This window comes from Triturus cristatus, chromosome 7 (genome assembly GCF_964204655.1).
Source record: "Triturus cristatus chromosome 7, aTriCri1.1, whole genome shotgun sequence".
Classification (NCBI taxonomy): domain Eukaryota; kingdom Metazoa; phylum Chordata; class Amphibia; order Caudata; family Salamandridae; genus Triturus; species Triturus cristatus.
Window position 1 is genome coordinate 2,596,791 of NC_140590.1, and position 19,121 is coordinate 2,615,911.

Below are 19,121 nucleotides of genomic sequence, written 5' to 3' on the forward strand. Positions count from 1 at the left end.
TAAAGTCATTAATCAACTGTTAGAATCCGGGGTCTCTGGTTGGCGCAGGTATACACTTGCGACAAGCAGGGACCCTTTTCATCTAAGTCAGGGCGTAGGATTACCTCTTTAAAAATAACCCCTGCTCACCCTCTAGGTAACGTGGCGTGAGCAGTCAGGCTAAATTCCAGAGGGCATTAGGTTAAGCGTTCAAGATGTCCCACACAATAATCACCACCCCACCACACAAAGACACAAGGCTGTATTTATATCAAAATAAAGTTCTTTATATATAAGATTTCTTTACGCAGGCTTGTTAAAATACAGTTCTTCACTTAAATGAGGTTCCAGTTGCTTTCAATGCTTTTAGGCAGTCCACAGTTCTTAAAATGACACTTTTCCACTCAAAATAGGCTTCTTTATGTGTCTGTGCGCTTCTTAGCGCCTTCGGTACGCTTCGTACGAGGTTTTTAACGTGTCTTGCCGTTTCTCACGCTTCTCGCGTGAGCACGCGTACTCGGGACATGAACCGTACGGACCGTACCCTCGTAGGTACGTGTCGTACACGTTCGGTACGCCTCTGTCCAAGCCTCACGCTTCTCGCATGAGCACCGTCCTATACTTTAAATGGAGTACGGACCGTACCTTCACGGGTCGCCTCGCACAGCTGCTACGAAGGTTGCCAAAGTTCATGCTTTACGCCGGAAAAGCGTAGCGGGACGAAAGCACCAGTACGGCCCGACCAAAGCAACGGACAGGTCGTACTCCAGCGCGCAGCTCACAGTACCTTTGTTCTTGGGCAAAGATGGTCGCAGCAGCCTCAGGGGTCCTTAGAGGGGCGTCCCACATCGCGTTGTCGTCCCTCCTGGTCAGCGGGCGGCGATGCTTCGTAGGGCGCTTCCGGATGGTCCCAGACACACGACCAAGTTCAGAAGCAGGAGGGGCAGCTTGGGGGCAATTTCTTCAGCGCGCCGTGCTGTCGGCTTTACTCAGGGGATGAACGGTGCGCAGGTCCTTGCAGTGATCTCGGCGGCGCAGGGTCGCAGAGGCTCGGCACTTGGAGCCTGATCAGTCTTCTTTGCGGTGCGAGCTACGGCTCGGGGGATAGTTGCTTGCGGTGCTCGGGCCAGGCAGGCAGGCCTTTGCGGTGCTTACAGTAGCCCCGGTGGCAGACGTCGCGGTGCTCAGATGAGGGGCACACAGGTCCTCTGGGGTCAGCGTTACAGGATCGCCTCCAGCAGCTTCTCTTCTTCTTGGGTAAAGGTAGCACCCACTGTTCCTGGGGCGCAGTTCAGGGGGCAAGTTCACCAGCAAGCCCTTGGAGATTGTTTAAGAGCACAAGTTGAATAAAAGTCTTTTCCAGTCTTTTTCTCCCTCTCCTTCCAGCAGCAAGGCACCCACCGCAGGCCAGTCTCTCAGGCTTAGAGACAGTACTCCTCCATACAGCTTTTCCAGGTCCTTCTCTTCAGGCAGAGTTTCTTCTTGGCGCAAACAGGATCTGATTTCTTAGGAGCAGGGCTCCTTCTTTTATAGCAAGTTTCTTTTGTTATTTGTCACCAGGGGGCCTGGGCCTGGCTCAGTCCAGTTTTGGAGCACTTTGTTGTGGTGACTCTGCTCTTTCCATTCAGCAGCAGGGCAGAGACATCAGCCGCTCCACAGGGGGCGGAGCCAGAATTGTGGTGGAAGAGCACAGCTCTATTCAGAGTCAAAGGTGTACTCCTCCCACCAATCCTGGTGTAATCTCTCTACCCACCACCTGGCAGCCAGCCTGTCTCTTGGAATTCCCCAGCCCTGCTCCTTTACTGTTGCTAGGCAGAACACACACACACAGCAGAGGCGGACTGAAATGGCCAGGTCAGTAAATACTAACTTTCTAAAAGTAGCATTTACAAACACAGGATATTAAGATAAACTTTACTAAAAGAAGTATTTTATTATTCTGCGTTCAGGCATACTAAACTTGACTTTCTACCTTGCTCTCTGAGTCCCTTGGGATTACAGCGTGTAGTAATTCCAGCAGCCCATTCTGGCCTATGGAGAGCAGGTAGCCTTCAATAGTGAAAAACAAAAATGGCTGTAATTCACTATTAAGACATGCCACACACATCAGGGCATGTCCTACCTTATGCCTACAATGCACCCTGCCCTTGGGCCTACCAGAGGGGTGACTAATATGTAGTTAAGGGAAGGTTTAGGGACTGGCAAGTGGGTGCACTTGCGCAGTCAGCGCGACAGTACCAGACCGCGCGCAGGTTCTGCAGTGGCAGACCTTAGACACATTTTACCAGGCCGCGTCTGTGGGTGGCACAACCAGTGCTGCAGTCCCACCAGCAGCATTTGCATTTAGAAGCCCTGGCACTCCTGGTGCACTTTACTAGGGGCTGATAGTAAACCAAATAAGCCAAACATGGACACTAATCAATGTATACACTTTTCAAAAGGGAGCACTTGCACTGTGGCACTGATTAGCAGTGGCACAGTGCCCTGAGCAGCTAACACCAACAAAACACAATGAGGCACATCAGCAAAAAGTGGAAGGGAAACTCACGCCAAGGTGCCAGGTCTAACACGTGTCCCCTCCAGCTGAAATGTGGGGGGAACTACCCTACCCCAGGGAGTTCCTTTTCACTAAGGTGGAAAAACCTGGACAGACCGTCAGCATTGGCGTGATCTGTGCCAGGGCGATGCTACACCGTAAAGTCCATACCCTGTAGGGAGATGGACCACCTCAACAGTTTTGGGTTCTCACCCCTCATTTGCATCAACCATCTGAGGGGCCTGTGGTCGGTCTGAACCAAGAAGTGAGACCCAAACAAGTAGGGTCTTAGCTTCTTCAGCGCCCAGACCACAGCAAATGCTTCTCGCTCGTTTGCACTCCACCTTTGTTCCCGTGGAAGTAACCTCCTACTAATGAAGGCTACAGGATGGTCCCAGCCCTCCTCAGTCATCTGTGAAAGAACAGCCCCTACACCATGCTCTGATGCGTCTGTCTGCACTAGGAATTCTTTGGAGAAGTCAGGAGGCAAGAGCACGGGCGCCGTGCACATGGCAGTCTTCAGGGTGTCAAAGGCCTTCTGACATGTGTCAGTCCATATCACTTTTCTGGGCTGCTTCTTCGAAGTCAGCTCTGTCAAGGTGCCACGATGCGCCACCTGGCCGCTCCCTACTTGGTGTCCCAAGTACACCACGGAACCCTGCCCGATCTGACACTTGCTTGCCTTGATCGTGAGGCCTGCCTTGTGCAGTGCCATCAACACTTCCCAGAGATGTCGCAGGTGTTCTTCCCATGTGCCACTGAACACTGTGATGTCATCCAGGTAGGCGGCGCTGAACTCGGTCAGCCCAGCCAACACCTGGTTGACTAACCTCTGGAAGGTGGCAGGGGCATTCTTCATCCCAAATGGCATAACCCGGAACTGGAAATGCCCATCTGGTGTGGAGAATGCGGACCTCTCTTTGGCCCCATCAGTCAAGGCGATCTGCCAGTACCCAGACGTTAAATCAAACGTGCTGAGGTACCGTGCAGCCCCTAACCGATCGATGAGCTCATCAGCTCTGGGGATGGGGTGCGCGTCAGTCTTCGTGACTGAATTGAGTCCTCTGTAGTCCACACAGAACCGGAGTTCAGGTGTGGCACCCGGCGCTGCAGCCTTTGGGACCAAGACCACTGGGCTGGCCGAAGGACTGCTGGAGGACTCAACCACCCCTAGAGCAAGCATCTTTGAGACCTCCTCTTTGATGCAGGCTCTGACCCTGTCAGTTACTCTGTAAGCTTTGTGCTTCACAGGTAAGCTGTCTCCTGTATCCACATCATGGACGCACCAATCTGTGATACCAGGAACCAGGGAGAACAGGTCAGGAAACTGCCCCAGCAGCTGGCGACAGTCATCCTGTTGCTCAGGGGTCAGGGTGGGTGAGAGGTTAACTCCATCCACTGACCCGTCTCGCTCTGACGCTACCAGGAGGTCAGGATGAGGCTCAGACTCCTCCTCCGTCCCATCATCTGTGGCCAAGAGCATGCCCACTTCGGACCTCTCCAAGTGGGGCTTCAGTCGATTGACATGGAGGACCCTCAAGGGGTTCCTAGGAGACTGCAAGTCCACCAAGTAGGTGACAGAACTCTTGCGCTCCACAATCTCAAAGGGTCCTGTCCACTTGTCCTGGAGTGCACAAGGCTCCACAGGGGCCAGGACCCATACCTTTTGACCAGGTTGAAACTCAACCAGAGTGGCATTCTGGTTGTACCACCGCTTCATTTCCTCCTGGCTGGCTTCCAGATTTGCCTCAGCAAGTTGCCTGAAACGCCTAGTCTGGTTCCAAAAGGCCAGCATGTAACTATATACATTCTGGGGAGGTTTCCTGGGAGATTGCTCCCAGCCTTCCTTGACCAGACTAAGAGGTTCTCGTACTGGGTGGCCATACAGAAGCTCAAAGGGACTGAACCCCAGAGACTTCTGTGGCACCTCACGGTACGCAAAGAGAAGGCATGGTAAGAGGACGTCCCACTTACGCCTCATGGGTTCCTCAAGACCCATAATCATGCCCTTTAGGGTTCGGTTGAATCTCTCAACCAACCCGTTTCCTTGGGGATGGTAAGGGGTGGTGAACTTGTACGTCACACCACACTCTTGCCAAAGGGATTTCATATATTTCGATATGAAATTGGTTCCCCTGTCAGACACCACCTCTAGAGGGAATCCTACTCGTGAGAAAATTCCCATCAGTGCCCGAACCACCACGGGGGTCATCACTGTCCTCAAAGGGATGGCTTTAGGGTACCGGGTGGCATGGTCCACCAAGACCAGGATAAACCTGTTGCCCATGGCGGTCTTGGGGTCCAGTGGCCCCACAATGTCAATCCCCACTCACTGGAATGCGGTACTTACCACAGGGAAAGGTTGGTGTGGAGCCTTCAGCTTCCTTCCACTCTTGCCACTTGCCTGGCAAGTCTGGCATGTCCTGCAGTGAGTGTCAGAACTCCTGCGCATTTGGGGCCAATAAAAGTGGGTGACAAGCCTTTCGAAGGTCTTGTCCTGCCCCAAATGCCCTGCTAACGGAACGTCGTGAGCCAGCCACAGTAGGAAGGCTCTGAACTTCTGGCGTACCACCAGCGCACGGGCTGACCCAGGGTCAGCAACCTTAGGCTCTGAGTACAGGAGGTCGTTCTCCCAGTAGATTAAGTGAGTACCGGACTGATCACCATTGGCCTGGGCTGCAGCCTGCTGCCGCATCCCCAATAGAGAGGGGCACTCTTTCTGCTCCCTGCAGAATTCCTCCCTGGTGGGGCCTCCTTCTTGCTGCCAATGGTTCAGCTCTGGGACTTCTACCTCCTCCCCAAAGGCTACTGTAGCCACTTGCTTCGGTAGAGCACCAGTGGGTGCTGGTTTCACATACTGGCGACACTTGGGATCACTGGCAAAGTGACCTAGTTCACCACATTTATAACATTGAGGGGGCCCGGTGCCAGGTCTAACATCAACCATAAAGTAGAACACTTACAATATTACAGCATAAATACAAATGTAATAAACAAACCGTAATAATTAAAGAGAGAAGAACGGTAATCAGCTTTTGAATTGAAATATGAAAGAAGGCAAGAAAATGATAGTGAGGTAAAGATTGACTTGGGATATACGAAAAGAAGGAAGAGAGATATTGAAGTAGAACCAAATAAAGGAAAAAGGAAAAGGGGGCACAGAAGAAAGAAAAGGAAGGGTAAAAGGGGTAAATATAGGACAGAGATAGAAGAAAAACATTGAAACATACCAAAGACTCAAACATGGGTGGAGGTGTTGAGGCCACAGGATGAGAAGACGAACCAGCTTAGCGTCTCTGGGGGAGACCACGAGGGAGGAATATTCTAAATAATAGTAAACAATGAAGGATAACAACCGTAGGAAGATGACACCTAAAAGGAAGGACATGGGAAAAAGAGAAAGTTAGTTCATTTGCCATGAACAAGGAAGGCATGAAAGAAATACCTAACTACAAATATAACAACAAGATAAGAAACGAAAAAACTTGAAATATGTTAGACGGTAAAGAACAACGGATGATAAAAACAAGAGGAAAATGACACCTGAAATGGAAGACATGGAAAAATAAGATAATTAATTCAAATATTGTGGACAAGGAAAATACAAGATAAATACATGACTACAACTTGACATCGAAAAAATAATAAAACTCTCAGGAAGAAGATGTTCCTGCAAAATCCATAGAATCCTCTCTGCAGTTTTCAAGAAAATGATGAAGTAAAGCTAGATCTTCGTATGTGGTTGTTGTTTTTTATAAGTTACTTTGAAGAAGCAGGGGTGTATCCAACCGAATCTGGCATTTAAATCTCGTAGTGCTGGTCGAATAGCAAGAAAGCTTTTCCTTTTATCTGCAGTGGTTTTGGAGTAATCCTGTGAGAAATATAGCTGTGAACCTTTCTAGGAGATGCGAAGTTTGATTTTGACTGCCTGTAGAACTTTGAACAAGTCAGTATATTCCAGGAAATAGAGTATGACACCTCTTGGTTTATGTTGAGTTGAAGAAGCTGAGGGAGGACGAACCAGCCTGTGAGCCCTTTGTATGTTCAAAAGGGGAGAAGCTGGAATTTCAAGCAATTGTGGTATAAAAGACTGAAGAAGGCTAAATGATTGGCTCCTTCCAATCCTTCAGGTAAGTCATAAATACGTAGATTATTACATCTACTTCAATTTTTGAGGTTTTCAACCTGCTTCTGAAGTTGTAAGATTTCAGCTTTCATAGGGGAGATTTGTCGCGAAGAGACGTGCAACGACTCGATTTGACCTTCCACAGAAGTAAGTTTATTTTGAAGTGAAAACCAATTATCCTCCAAGCTTTGTAGACGAGTATTTGTTTCTTCCATATACGGCTTAAGAGCATGTGTTTCATCAAGAAGCAATTCGATTGTGGGAGGTGGAGGAGAAACAGTAGGTGGAGGAGGATCTGGTTTTACTTTTTTAATGGAGGACAGTGACGAGGAAGCATTTGTTTTGGGTGTAGTCTTACTATTGACTTGAGAGGAAGGAGGTCCGGAAACAGGCATAGGAGAGGACATGGTGGACGATGCTTCAGTGAGAAGAGGCACATTTGTTTGCGTAGGGTTATCCATGACGTCTTGTAGGACAGAAAAGGGATTAGAGGTAGGCAGTATGGTAGGTTTTGGACGGGAGGTAGATAAACTGGGTGAAATGGTGCCTCGTCCCCCCTCTGGTTCTCCCCATAGACATGAGAGAAAAAGCAGGCACATGTTTGTAGAGCAGAGAGTTGAAAGTTCCCAATGGGATAGCGCAGATATTTCAGATCGATCACAAAAGAAACAGTAATACTGTATAAGAATTAGTGGCCGAATTGTAAAATATCTTCCAGCAATTGAGAAAACAGTTATTGTAGATCACAAGGTGAAAGGAATGACACAGAGATGAATTCACTATGAAATAACCATCGAATAGAAGGAAAACCCTTTTCCAATAAATAAATAAAGCATTTCTATGAAAAATTGCATTTATATGAAGAGAAATAGCAGTACTAGATGAACGCTAGGAAGAACCATAAATTGGCAGTCACTCTCTTCCAGGATAACAAAAATAAGGTATGTACATGAAAAATGGCATTTTAGTGAAGAGAAAATGTAGCAATACGTAAATGCTGAAAAGAACCACAAGATGGCAGTCACAGATCAGTTAGAAAGCTCATTGCATGTCAGAACGAGTTTCACATTTTTAAAGTTAAAAATGAATAATTAAAGCAAAATAGAAGGTGTCATTCCATGTAGCACGTATTTCCTTTGCAGTGGCACACTGTGGATAGAAACTGCTCTGTGAAGTAAACTGGGTCTTAGAGAGATAAAGAAAAGGTATCTTGCTGATGCTTTAAATGTTTTGAGAAAAACGGCATTTCCCTGAGGTGGTGACCGCTGCGCGAGGTAAAAGGCACAGAGAGCACAAGATGGCGGTTGCGGACTCCTCACACAGCACGCCGCATATCCGAGGCACGGGACAGTGTAGGTATTTTCGGACACAGTGGAGGTTCCGACGGCCAAAACTTCAATTAAGGCCCTCCTTGGAGCCCCCTCATCAGTCACCTTTGTCGGCTCCCTCGAAGTCGCCCCGGAGCAGAATCAGCTGGCCGCCATCTTCTTCGGCACTCAAGCCACGCCCCCAACAATTGCACTTTTTCACAGGTTGCTATTCTCCGTGGGGCAGATTTATGTTGTACTTGCGCCACTTTTGCGCCGCCGTTGCGTCACTTTTGTGACGCAGCAGCGGCGCAAATCCTGCGCCATGGTGCGGGGTATTTACAACGTGACGCATCTGGGAGATGCGTCACGTTGTAAAGCCCTGCGCCACATGTAGGCGTTCCAGAGCAGGTGGGGGCGTTCCGGCGCAGGAACGCCTCCTAAAAGTGGCTGAGTGAAATCTACAAGATTTCACTCAGTCACTTTTAGGCCCATGCTGCGTCAAAACCCTGCGCCTGCTTGAAGCAGGCGTAAGGATTGACGCAGCATTTTAAAGATAGGGCCCCCCAGATCATTGCTGGAGCTGCGTCGCGCTTGCGACGCAACTCCAGCAATGCGCCACTTTTCGGCACAGATGCGTCACGCATCTGTGCCGTTTTTGCCCCATGGTGCGCCGCATTATAAATGCAGCGCATCCATGGTGGCGCAGCTGTGGCGCATAATAACTGGCGCATCCCTGCTGATATGCAGGGATGCGCCAGTCGTCATAAATCTGCCCCCGTGTGTGTTGTTTTATGTACTAAGGGGGAGATTTACAAAATTTCCACGCAACGCAGCTCAGCCCCCTGCTAGGCTGCGCTGCGCGACAAGGAAAGAGCAGGAGAGCACCATATCTTGAAATATATGTCTCTCTCCTCCCCTTCACCTTGCGCCGGCGCTGATTACCGCTGCTGTGCACCATGCACACACCTTAGCGCCACAGCGCTAGGGTGTGTGCATAAGTGCAGCATATTTTGAACAGGAAGGGTCCCCTTCCGGTACAAAATACTATGCTTGGCACAATGCAAAGCTTTTCCGACTTTGCATACGTGCGGCCCAGTGCAGTACGCCTGCAAAGTCGGAAAAGGAACTAGAAATAAAAACAATTCTCCTTCCTTGCGCCTTGTTGTAAAGGGCGCAGTTTTCTAACGCTAACCCCAATCTACATTATTATATAGAGTGAGAAACCTTAGGTGGTTGCATGGGGGAACAGTCTAAATATCGAATTTTAAATATCGAGTTGCCAAAATATCGGCTTACAAAAATATAGTGGTGCAGAATATCGAAATGCGGGTAAGAAATATTGTTTTGAATAATATGGAAGTTATTAATATCGACAGTAATAATATAGTTTGTTAAAAATATCCAATTTTTTTTAGTGTTTTAAGTGTTAGTATATGTGTTAAATGTATGTATTATTGTTGTAATGTATGTTTGAATTTTTTTAAAGAAATGAATGAATGCATGTGTGTTTGGCCGGCCTAGGCTGGTCAGCCAAGCACACATGCGCACTCATGCGCACACTCTACTCCTCCCTGACATACGCGGCCTGCCCCGTCCTATAGTCATTGCGGGGCTCGGGCTCGCACAGACAGCATAAATAAAATGAAAATAACTGTGTGATTGTTATTTTCTTTATCGTCTGCTGGCGTGGGCTGTGGGGCGTTGCTCCTTTGCCATTACGGAGGAGCATCGCTTGTACACAGGTACAGAGGTACACTCTCTAATGCCTGCCATCACTGATGTTCCTGAAAGGGGTTACTCCAGTATGCTGGTCGAGGGGGCCGAAGGGCCCCGACACCAGGCAGCAAACAACCAGATCTTAGAACAAAGAGGTTGCCAGATTGGCACACTCAGACAAATTTGGTCTCATCCCAGTTCGGTGCGAGAGTCTCCGAAAGCTCGACCCCCAGCCATCATGTTCAGCCCACAAAAAAATATACACTCTAAGAGTGGCCGGGAACATCATATAGGGTCTAAAGAATAACCCGACTAGCAACAGCGAGGAAGAATACACCAGTCCCCTAGGATGCGACAGCAAGGGTGAGGGTCCAGTGATAGTCACACCAGGGAGTGACTGGGGGCCCAAAGGCACATAACCACTACCGTCCGCCCTAGGCTGCCCTGAGGAGGACTCTGTGGTCACGATGTTGATCTACGGGATGCCTTACCTTTTTCTACTAGATACAGGGACAACGAGGTTGTACCTATGTGAGGGGACAGTCCCCCTATCAAAGAGCACTTCAACCATACACGGGGTCTCAGGCTCGGTTGCAGGCATCCCCTTCACAGAACCCCTCAAGCTAGAGATAGGGGATAAAAGGGTGAAGGAACAGTTGTTCTCTCCTTCAAGCCTGACTAATATCTCAGGACAACATCAAACTGAAAATGTCCATCGAATTTGCTGAGAATGGGACTATAGCCCGTTCCTCCCCTGGAGCTCTCTCCTCAGAGCACAAACCCGCGAGACACCCCTACTCTACATGGATGCCAGTCAAGGTAGCCTCTGACCAGCCTGACACCCTTCGTGGGGGCCGTCCTGGAAATTATGGAAAATGTCTTCGAGTTATGCAAATTAGCTTACAGCTGGGCATGCCGCGCACGCCATCTCTTTGTGGAAACTACCAAAAGAACGAGGAAGTTGTTAGTCAGTAAGGTACACATGGAACAAGAGATCTGGGACCTTGACATGTGCCTGCCCACTGAGGCGCATGGGGTAATGGTCGTGACAGGCTGTGTGCGCCCCCGGGATTACCAAGATCTGGTGCCACTCAGGTACCTCCCCTAGTGAGGAAGTGGCACAGACAAGGTTGCCCAGCACTATGTGGTGCATCCCCCACACCTGAAGACCCTTATCTGCTGCCAAACACGGTGCCTGTAGGAAAGCGCCTCTTTCCACAGTGAACTAAAATTAAGTACACTCTGTAGAGAGTTCGAGAAATCTCCAGAGGGCAGGCAGAGGGTAAAGTAGATAATACTAACTCTCTTTTTGTGGTAGTGTGGGCGAACAGTTAGGCTTATCAGAGAGTCGTGCTCAGCATTTGTTGTACTCACAGAGGCAATAAATGAGACACACACTCAAGAATAAATCCAAGACCAAGTTGTAAAAATAACATTGATTTTTATATCAATTTTAAGACCATAAACACAATTCTAAGGTAGATACTTTCAGAGTTAGGAATTTTCAAAGTCCCATTAATATATACATTCTTTGCACAATTACACACCATGGAAACAATAGGGGAAAAGCAGAGAAATACATAGAAATTCAGGCAATGCTATCACCGGACTCACCTTCTCATTTTAGGTCAATGTCGGGACCTGGACCAAGATTCTAGCAGGAGAAGTTCGGGAGCATCCCGGATTGGCTGGGAGCAGAGTTCTGAGGTCTTGGAAGCTGGTGCGCAAAGACTAAGGGTGCCACTTGAAAATGCACTGCACACTGGGAGTAACAGGTAAGGCCGGAAGGTCTTCTTAGCGGGAGGAGGTCACCAAGGCCTGGGTACCACGAGAGTGGGGCTTATCTGTTGGTGCTGGGGCTTGTGGGGCCGGGTGCAGAGCGAACAGGTCAGCCGGGTTGCGAGAGTCTTGAGGTTCTCACGGGGAGGCAACTTGGAGAGGCAATCTCGGGACAGCTGGGCCACTCAGGAAGTGGGACTCAGGTGTCTTGACGTCCCTTACTGGGTGCTTGCTTCTGGTATTTCCTGGGTCCTGAATGGTCTTTTGTTCTCATTGTTTGCTGGTACCCCGGATATTGATATGCTGCGGCTCCAGTAGGACTTGGTACCTACAAACTTGGTACGGAGGTAGATCTGACCCTCCAGACATGTTGTACTTTTTCTTGCTTTGGTGCTGCATCAAGGTCGTCGGGGAGCAGTAAGTCAACAAAACAGACTACACGGGATCAGTGCATGCGGTATGCCGGGGAGTGATACTTTCACTACCAAACAAAAAGGTTCATAGCAGGAGGGTCCTAGGGAAATTTAAAGACCCGCAGAGGATTACATCCCCAATAATTGCAAACAAATTAATACGAAATCCTTGGGTCTACGCAAAAAATGTTAGAGAAAATGTGTGCGGCATGCCACTAACAGATAGTCACTGAAACAATCAACACAGTACCACTGGCGAAAGACCACAGAGCTAACCGTGGGCAATTCCCTTTAAAGGGAGAAATCCCTCACTCACCAAAGGTGACATGCTTCATCATATGGGATTCTCCTCTCAAAGGAAACACCTAGTTCCTTTGAGGGCTACAACCCCCTCTCTGAGAGGGAGGAGATCACGGATGTTTTTAGTACCTACCCTGATGGGATATTCTAAATCCACATATGAAGAGAAACAGTGTGAGCGAGGGCACAGCGCAAAAAAAAGAAATAATGTGAGGAAAGTGAGACTAAAACTAACTAGTGAGCATACAAATTGTTATAAAAACAGTGCACCAGCGGTATGGATTTAAACCGCATTCATGTGGTGGAAAAAGATGTTCAACATGTTTCAGCCTTACTGCCCAGGCGTGGGCGGGGCTTACGTCAGGACCTATAGTGCTGCTGCTGCTAAAGTGCTCAAATGATGAGAACACAATGGATACAGAAAACAGACGCTATTCCAAGTTCGTCTGTTCCATGTGGAATAACTACCTACAGTGAGGAAAAAAGCCAAAAGTCACATTTTATATACACATTCCTAGGAAGCGTAACATATTGATGATTCTGTGAAGATAAAGAAATAAAACTTCCTCACCCGCAACTGCTGGGTAGGAGACCATGATGGAGCAGGGTTTTTTCTTTAAAACCGAATACCTGTTTCATTTTCGCATGTTATAATTAAAAGTACTACTGATTAATTATTAATTATTAAAAGTTTGTCGAGTCTTGTCTAACCAACCTTATTAACAAGAGAATTACACGTGGGAATGCTATTGCATGGCTAAAATAATAAATGAACTAAGTTGGTGAGCAAACTGACAGAAATAGATGTTGCTTATGTGATGTTATTGTGTTTTGCGCATATAATTAATATGCATTAATGGCTTTTGATGTCGCAAATGGCTATATAAATACATACACATAAGGGTATTAGCAGGGGAGTAACACTGTATAATCATTTCCGTGTAGTAATTCTGTTTTATGTCTTATTTCATTTAAGTTGACCAATGTGGCCTACCAAAAGATGGCTACCACCCGCAGCCTGCATTCGAGTAGATGGAAATTTTTGCAAGGAAGCTTCGCGCTGCCTGTGACCTTGCCCACTCGACAAAACTGAAAAGCCATGATCATGACGACAAATCCAGGATGGATGCCAAGAGCCCCTGAACATGAAGTTTGTTACAAATACGAATACTGAACTTATGAACTGATGATCCCACAACTGGGATACAAATTATCTAAAAGAGACATCCGTAGAAGTATCGAATTAGTTATGGACATCTAATTTTTCTATTCATTATGTGGGACAATCTAAGTGTGAGAAAATCTTGCACAGTATCGTAAATGTACCAAGATGACATATTTCCGCCATTCATCCGCTCTGAACAATAAATTGTAACATTACAGAATGTAAATTTTAGTATAAATATTAGTAGACTAGAGAGGTCTAGCGCCACTTCTTCCCGAACTGATGATCCGAGGTCCCTATGCTGATGGAGAGAACGGTGACTCTACATGACGGATAGAAACTCTGATGGAATTACTGAGGACCGGTTCTGACTTAGGATCTGACATTTAGACAGAATAGGTAAATATGAGAGAAATGAATTTGCATTTAATTGGCTTTTCTTATAATTTTAGATAAACAAATAATTCTGTTTGAATCTCTGTGTCGGGTGGTTATTTCTTGTCATGTTTATTGAATTTATGTCCGTATTATTTGAAATGTTTTTGTCAGATTTATAAGCAACTAGTAGATGCCATTGACCTCAAAGTACATGCAGATTGGATAGGTATCTGAAAGTGTTTCCCCTTATACATGGCACGGATAAGAGTGGTAGGATGAATGTTGGTGTAATGGGCCCCACCAGCGTGTGATGTGTGTATGCGTGTGTGACTGTGAGATCACTCCGTCCGTGGAAGTAGAGGGGATTCGGAAGCTCCGATCTGCACCAGTTTTTTGGTAGCAGAATGATGGTTTACTATTGTCTTGATCTGGCGAATTTGCATGTATTTAGGCTTGTTGATTATTGATTGATATTTGTACTAACACTATATGTCGAAGTTGTATTGAGTTTTATGTATTGTGTACGGCTTCTGGGATGTAGGGAGTCAGTGACAGTTCCGTTGTAGAGCAGAGGGAGTGCTGCTCTCAAAAAAAGCCGGGATTGTTGGCCCTGTATGCAGACAGGGGAAAACGTGTGACAATTGAAGTTGCGCGTCGCATTGTCTGGGTTCGATGAGGTAGCATCGCCATGTGTTGCCATTAGAAACGTATTTTCTGTGTGAGAGAAGTGTATATGATAGCGAAGGTTATCTGTGAGGTTCTGGTCTTAGGTCACAGGGATCCGTATGGCATTCCGTAAAAGCTTATCACTAAGAAAGGTAATAGGTATTTACTGAGCTTGATAGAAGGACGGAGCAGAGGTAAGCGCTGCTTTGTTAACGTGTGATTTAATTCTGTAGTAGGACAGACTGTTCGCTGTTCTCGGGAAAGACAGAATTCTGTGTGAATGTACTACATTTTCTGGTGTGAAAGTGCGTGAATGAGAAGGCATTCTGGATAATTGTGAAACTCTTAGGAGCATTCCGGAGAAAACAGTTAATTGGTGCTTGTTAGAAGGGTATAGTAGAGGGATGTGCTACTTTATCAACGGAAGTAACGATTCTGTAGTAGGGCAGAGGTAAGCGCTGCTCTCGGGAAAGGCAGAATTCTCGTGGGAAAGGTCTTTTGCTGTTATGTGGCTAGCGAAGCAGACAATGGAGATGTTTGTATGTTGTAACTAACAGACTTGTAGAAGTTGAAACAAAGTCTATCGAGTAGTTTTGTAAAGGAGGGGTAGACGAGAGAGACAGGAGACAGGAGCAGAAGCTGCTGCAGCGACTGCTGACGTCAGGGAGACCGCGCTGTGATTGGACAGTGGGTTGGAACGGTGAAAGCCCGGTGATTGGTGTGCTAGTGTACGCCGCGCTAGGATTGGGAGACATACAGGGTGACGTAGTCGCTCCAGGATTGGTGCGTTGGTGTGAGTCGCGCTGGGATTCGTGGACTGAGTCAGTGACGTAGACGTTCCAGGATTGGTGCGTTAGTGTAAGTCGCGCTGCAATTGGACAGGAGATTGTACAGTTGTAGAAAGGACAAACAGCTGGGGAAAAATAAGAAAAAGTACTACCACGCAGAAGAAAAGAAAAAGAAATCCTTGCTTAATAAAGTAAAGAACTGGTTTGACAAGGATAAAGATATTGTGACTAGGGAAGGACAGTTACTTCCTCCGATAAGAACCCCCGCATCCTTCATGGTTGCAAAGTATGGGTATCATACCTGTATCTGGTTAGATAACTGGGTAAAGTATACGAAAGAGGATGGGGTTTTAGCTTTCCCGGAACATGGCTCATTTAATCTGGCCATACTAAGAAACTTACGGGAGCGGATGATGTGTCTAGAGACTCGGCCTAGGCCGATGCAATTCGAGGCATTAACTGAATGGGAAGATGAAATGCATGAGCGAGAAAAACAGAGGGGTGGGGGTAGCTACCGGTATATGTTTGGGCGCAAGTATGATCGCGAAACCCATCATGACCGGATGAGACGATGGCGTGACGCCAGTATGACCGAAGGATTATATCCTGTAAGAACAGCAGAGGAGTCAGAAGGGAGAAAGTGTACAGAGAAAGAACATAATATAGACCCCAGGAGATATGGGGCGAATGAGTCTGATGACGATGTCTTAGAAGACATGCTCTATAAAAGACCACCCCCGTATAGACGAGAACCAGAGGTAGGAACAGCAGTGACCCCAATGAGAGACACCTTGCGGATTATTAAGACAGAGGGTACCACCCCTGGATTGAAAAGCAGTTGTTCTCTGGCGGAAAGAGAAAGAGAGAGAGATAGAGAGAGAGAAAGTGAGAGAGATAGAGAGAGAGAAGGAGAGAGAGAAAGATAGAGAGAAAGAAAGAGAGAAAGAGAGAGAAAGAGAGAGAGAAAGAGAGATAGAAAGGGAGAATGAACTTGAGGAAGAAAAGACCAGAGAACTAGCAAGAACTACCTTTGAACTGACAGAGAAAATCAGAGAACTGACTAAGAATCTTGAGGCAGTTACAGTGCCTGTGACAATAGGCCCGGTTATGCCGATTTTTGACAAGCAGAGGACGGGTGAAAGTGGTTTGACAGTACCATATGTGGGCAATAGGTTGATTGTTCCTCCGGAGCAGGCAGAAATGAGAGCAGGAGAAACACCGTGGAGAATGGGAGAAAATCAGTGGAGACATACCATATGTGGAGGAGAATTGAGTGTGCAGACTAATTCAATTTTGAATTCTGGATGTGTGGAAGGGAACAGAGGATCAATCTTAGAACCACAAAGAGTGACAGAACCAGGGGGTGCGGAAAAATCTGTGGGAATAACTGCTGAAGATTTGAATGATTGGCTGAAAACTTTGCAGAGAAAAGAAAAAGAATTCCAGGGAATTGATGTAGCTAGGCTACATATGAAAATGGAGGAGATGATTGTAGGAACAATCCCTACAGAAACGCTGAAAAATTATCAGGAAGGGGAGATCCTCTTCCTGTGCAAAAGCATCACATGGAGAGCAAAGAACATACATGACAGGTTGAAAGGAATAGCCAGTGAATTGGGAATTGACATGGACAAGGTAAAAGCTTTACAAAAGCCTTACAGAGTGGATTTTACAGATAAGGACATTGAGAATCTGAACAATGCAGGCCGAACAGGGCAGATTAAGGAGATGATTGCCTTGCTGAGAAAATGGGGAGACGTAGAAAGATGGAAAGACAGATGGTACCGAAAGCGAGAGGATGGGGCAGATAGAACTTACTCGACATTTCCTCTGAAAGAAAAAGAGAAAGCAGTGACAGCTTACCCCATGAGGGAGATTCCAGGAGGTGGGTATGTACATGTCCCATGGACCAGACAGGATATTTTGTCATTTACAAATGATTTCCCTCGACTAAGGGAGAAGCCCGTCGAGTGGTATAGACAGGTCGATAGATTTGTGAAGTTGGCAAAAGTGCTGTGGATCGACCTGAATAGTCTGTTTGATATAATTGTACCAGCAGACCTGTGGGCAGAATGTGAAATAGTCACAGACTGGCCCACTAAGGAATACTCAAGAGATCCAAAGACAGGAGCTCCAGATCAGGAGGTCATGAAGAAGTACGAACAGGTTATGGCCTTTTTGAAAAATAAGGTACCCCCCAAGGAAACAGACTGGGTTAAAATAGATCGAACACATCAAGAATTGAAGGAATCAGTCCATGCATATTATGAAAGACTAATCTTAGCTTTCAAACAGTTCAGTGGAGATGAACATCTGGGTGACAAGGACCTGAGCCATTTTGTATATAGATTTGTGTATGGTTTGCGGCCGGAAATCAGTGAAATGATAAGGCAGCATACCGTAGACTGGCAGAGCAAGAAGATTGATGAGATTTTGAGACATGCAAAATACTTCAGTGATGAGATTGAGGCAAAGCAGAGGAAAATGAAAGAAAAGGCAATGTGGGCACAGGTGAAAGTTGCAGAAAGACAGGAAGCTCAGTTGGTTGAACAAGCAAATAACCCAGGAAATAAATCCAGGTTTGGTCCAGGAAAAGGGAAAGGAAACATAGAGGAAGCGAAGAAGAAGTTCCCATGTCACAACTGTGGAAAATTAGGGCACTGGAAATCCGAGTGTAAGAATCCACCGTCTACTAATGATGACAATCCATCATTGAATTCACAGGTGCAGAGTGAGGGGTGTGGTCAGCATCAGCAACAGCAGAAGGCTGCTAAACAGCAGAATCAGGTGCCAAAACCACCCTTGCTGCAGAGAAGAGGATCCCAGAAGTACAGTCAAGAGTCGGGGTTCTACGATGAAGAGCAGGTAATCAAGCCAAAACGCGCAAGCGCTGTTTCTCAGTACTTGCTGAAAAATGAGGTAAGCGACTGTAGGAGAGTAGGGTCTGCAATCCTATGATCACCCAGATTTTTGCTTTTGCTTCATTGGTTTACGACTTTCCCTGGCTGTGGGCCTGCCAATCAGACCCACAGCCTAGCTGTTCTCTCTCGAAATTAACACACATGTACGTTAGGTGCATCCACTAATTGGAACTGGGCCGCCTTGTCAGTCCCTGTCTCAGCATACCACAGGTATCCAGGGCATCGGTGTACCCAGGGCCTACCAGGGGCTGCAGCATGTATTATGCCACCCTTGGATGGCCGTCCAAATCTGACACAACTGGCTGCACAACAGCTGGGGCAAAGTGGTGTAATCACCCGTTGCTGTAGGTGTAGTATTCCTACATCTAACCCTAAAATGGGCACATGGATTCCTATCAGTCACTCCTATGGCAGGCCTTATCAATCCTGAAGGCAGAGTGCTGGGAATCATGTGGGACGGTGCTCTGGCGCGAGCTGAGCCCGTCGACGGCTTGCGGAACCAAGTCCTAATAGCCGTTCCATGGTGACGCGGGCCAACTACTTTAACATGCATTATAATCCTTGCGGTTATTTGCTAACTTTGGCATCGCATCACCCACACATGTCGAGTAAGGTGTCATACGAATTGGGATACGAACCCCTCGCCAATTCTGGCGACGAGGTTAGCATTCCCCCCTTTTAGAGGGGCACGACATGGACGTAACCTTGAACCCCGGTTAGAAGTTGACTCAAGCCTCAGCATCACAAAATGGATGCTGCCACCAGACACAAGTCTGACCTCCTGCTGCTGGGAGACCTTCCAGCTGAGGGAGCTTGGACAAAGGGTTTCCTGTCGAGGGCGGTGTTAGCACCATCCCAGACAGGGTTTGTGTATCCCAGGTAGGCAGGGCTGAAAGGAAGGTGATTGCAAGTGGCACCCCGGTGCTCACTGTGCATAGCCCGGCTCAAACCAGTTTCGGGGGCAACCCTGCCCCTGAGCTGGGGCGAAGCCGGACAAAGGATAGGGGTGTAACCACCCCCCTCCTGGCCCCACCCATAGGTAGA

General features: G+C 47.3%; 2 long non-coding RNA genes across 2 annotated transcripts in view; one reads left to right on the forward strand and one right to left on the reverse strand.

The window, feature by feature from the left end:
- LOC146808662 (uncharacterized) overlaps positions 1 to 8,150 on the reverse strand; it is a 32,937-nt gene extending 24,787 nt beyond the window's left edge. The window contains exons 1-2 of the long non-coding RNA XR_014965480.1: positions 8,075 to 8,150; positions 5,746 to 5,887 (exon numbers count right to left, since the gene is read on the reverse strand). This is a non-coding gene — a long non-coding RNA (uncharacterized LOC146808662). The remainder of the gene's footprint in view (positions 1 to 5,745; positions 5,888 to 8,074) is intronic.
- Positions 7,782 to 13,797, forward strand: LOC146808663 (uncharacterized). Its single transcript, XR_014965479.1, has 3 exons — positions 7,782 to 7,993; positions 11,295 to 11,442; positions 13,136 to 13,797. It is a non-coding gene; the product is annotated as an uncharacterized LOC146808663 (long non-coding RNA).
- The last annotated feature ends 5,324 nt before the right edge of the window (positions 13,798 to 19,121 follow it).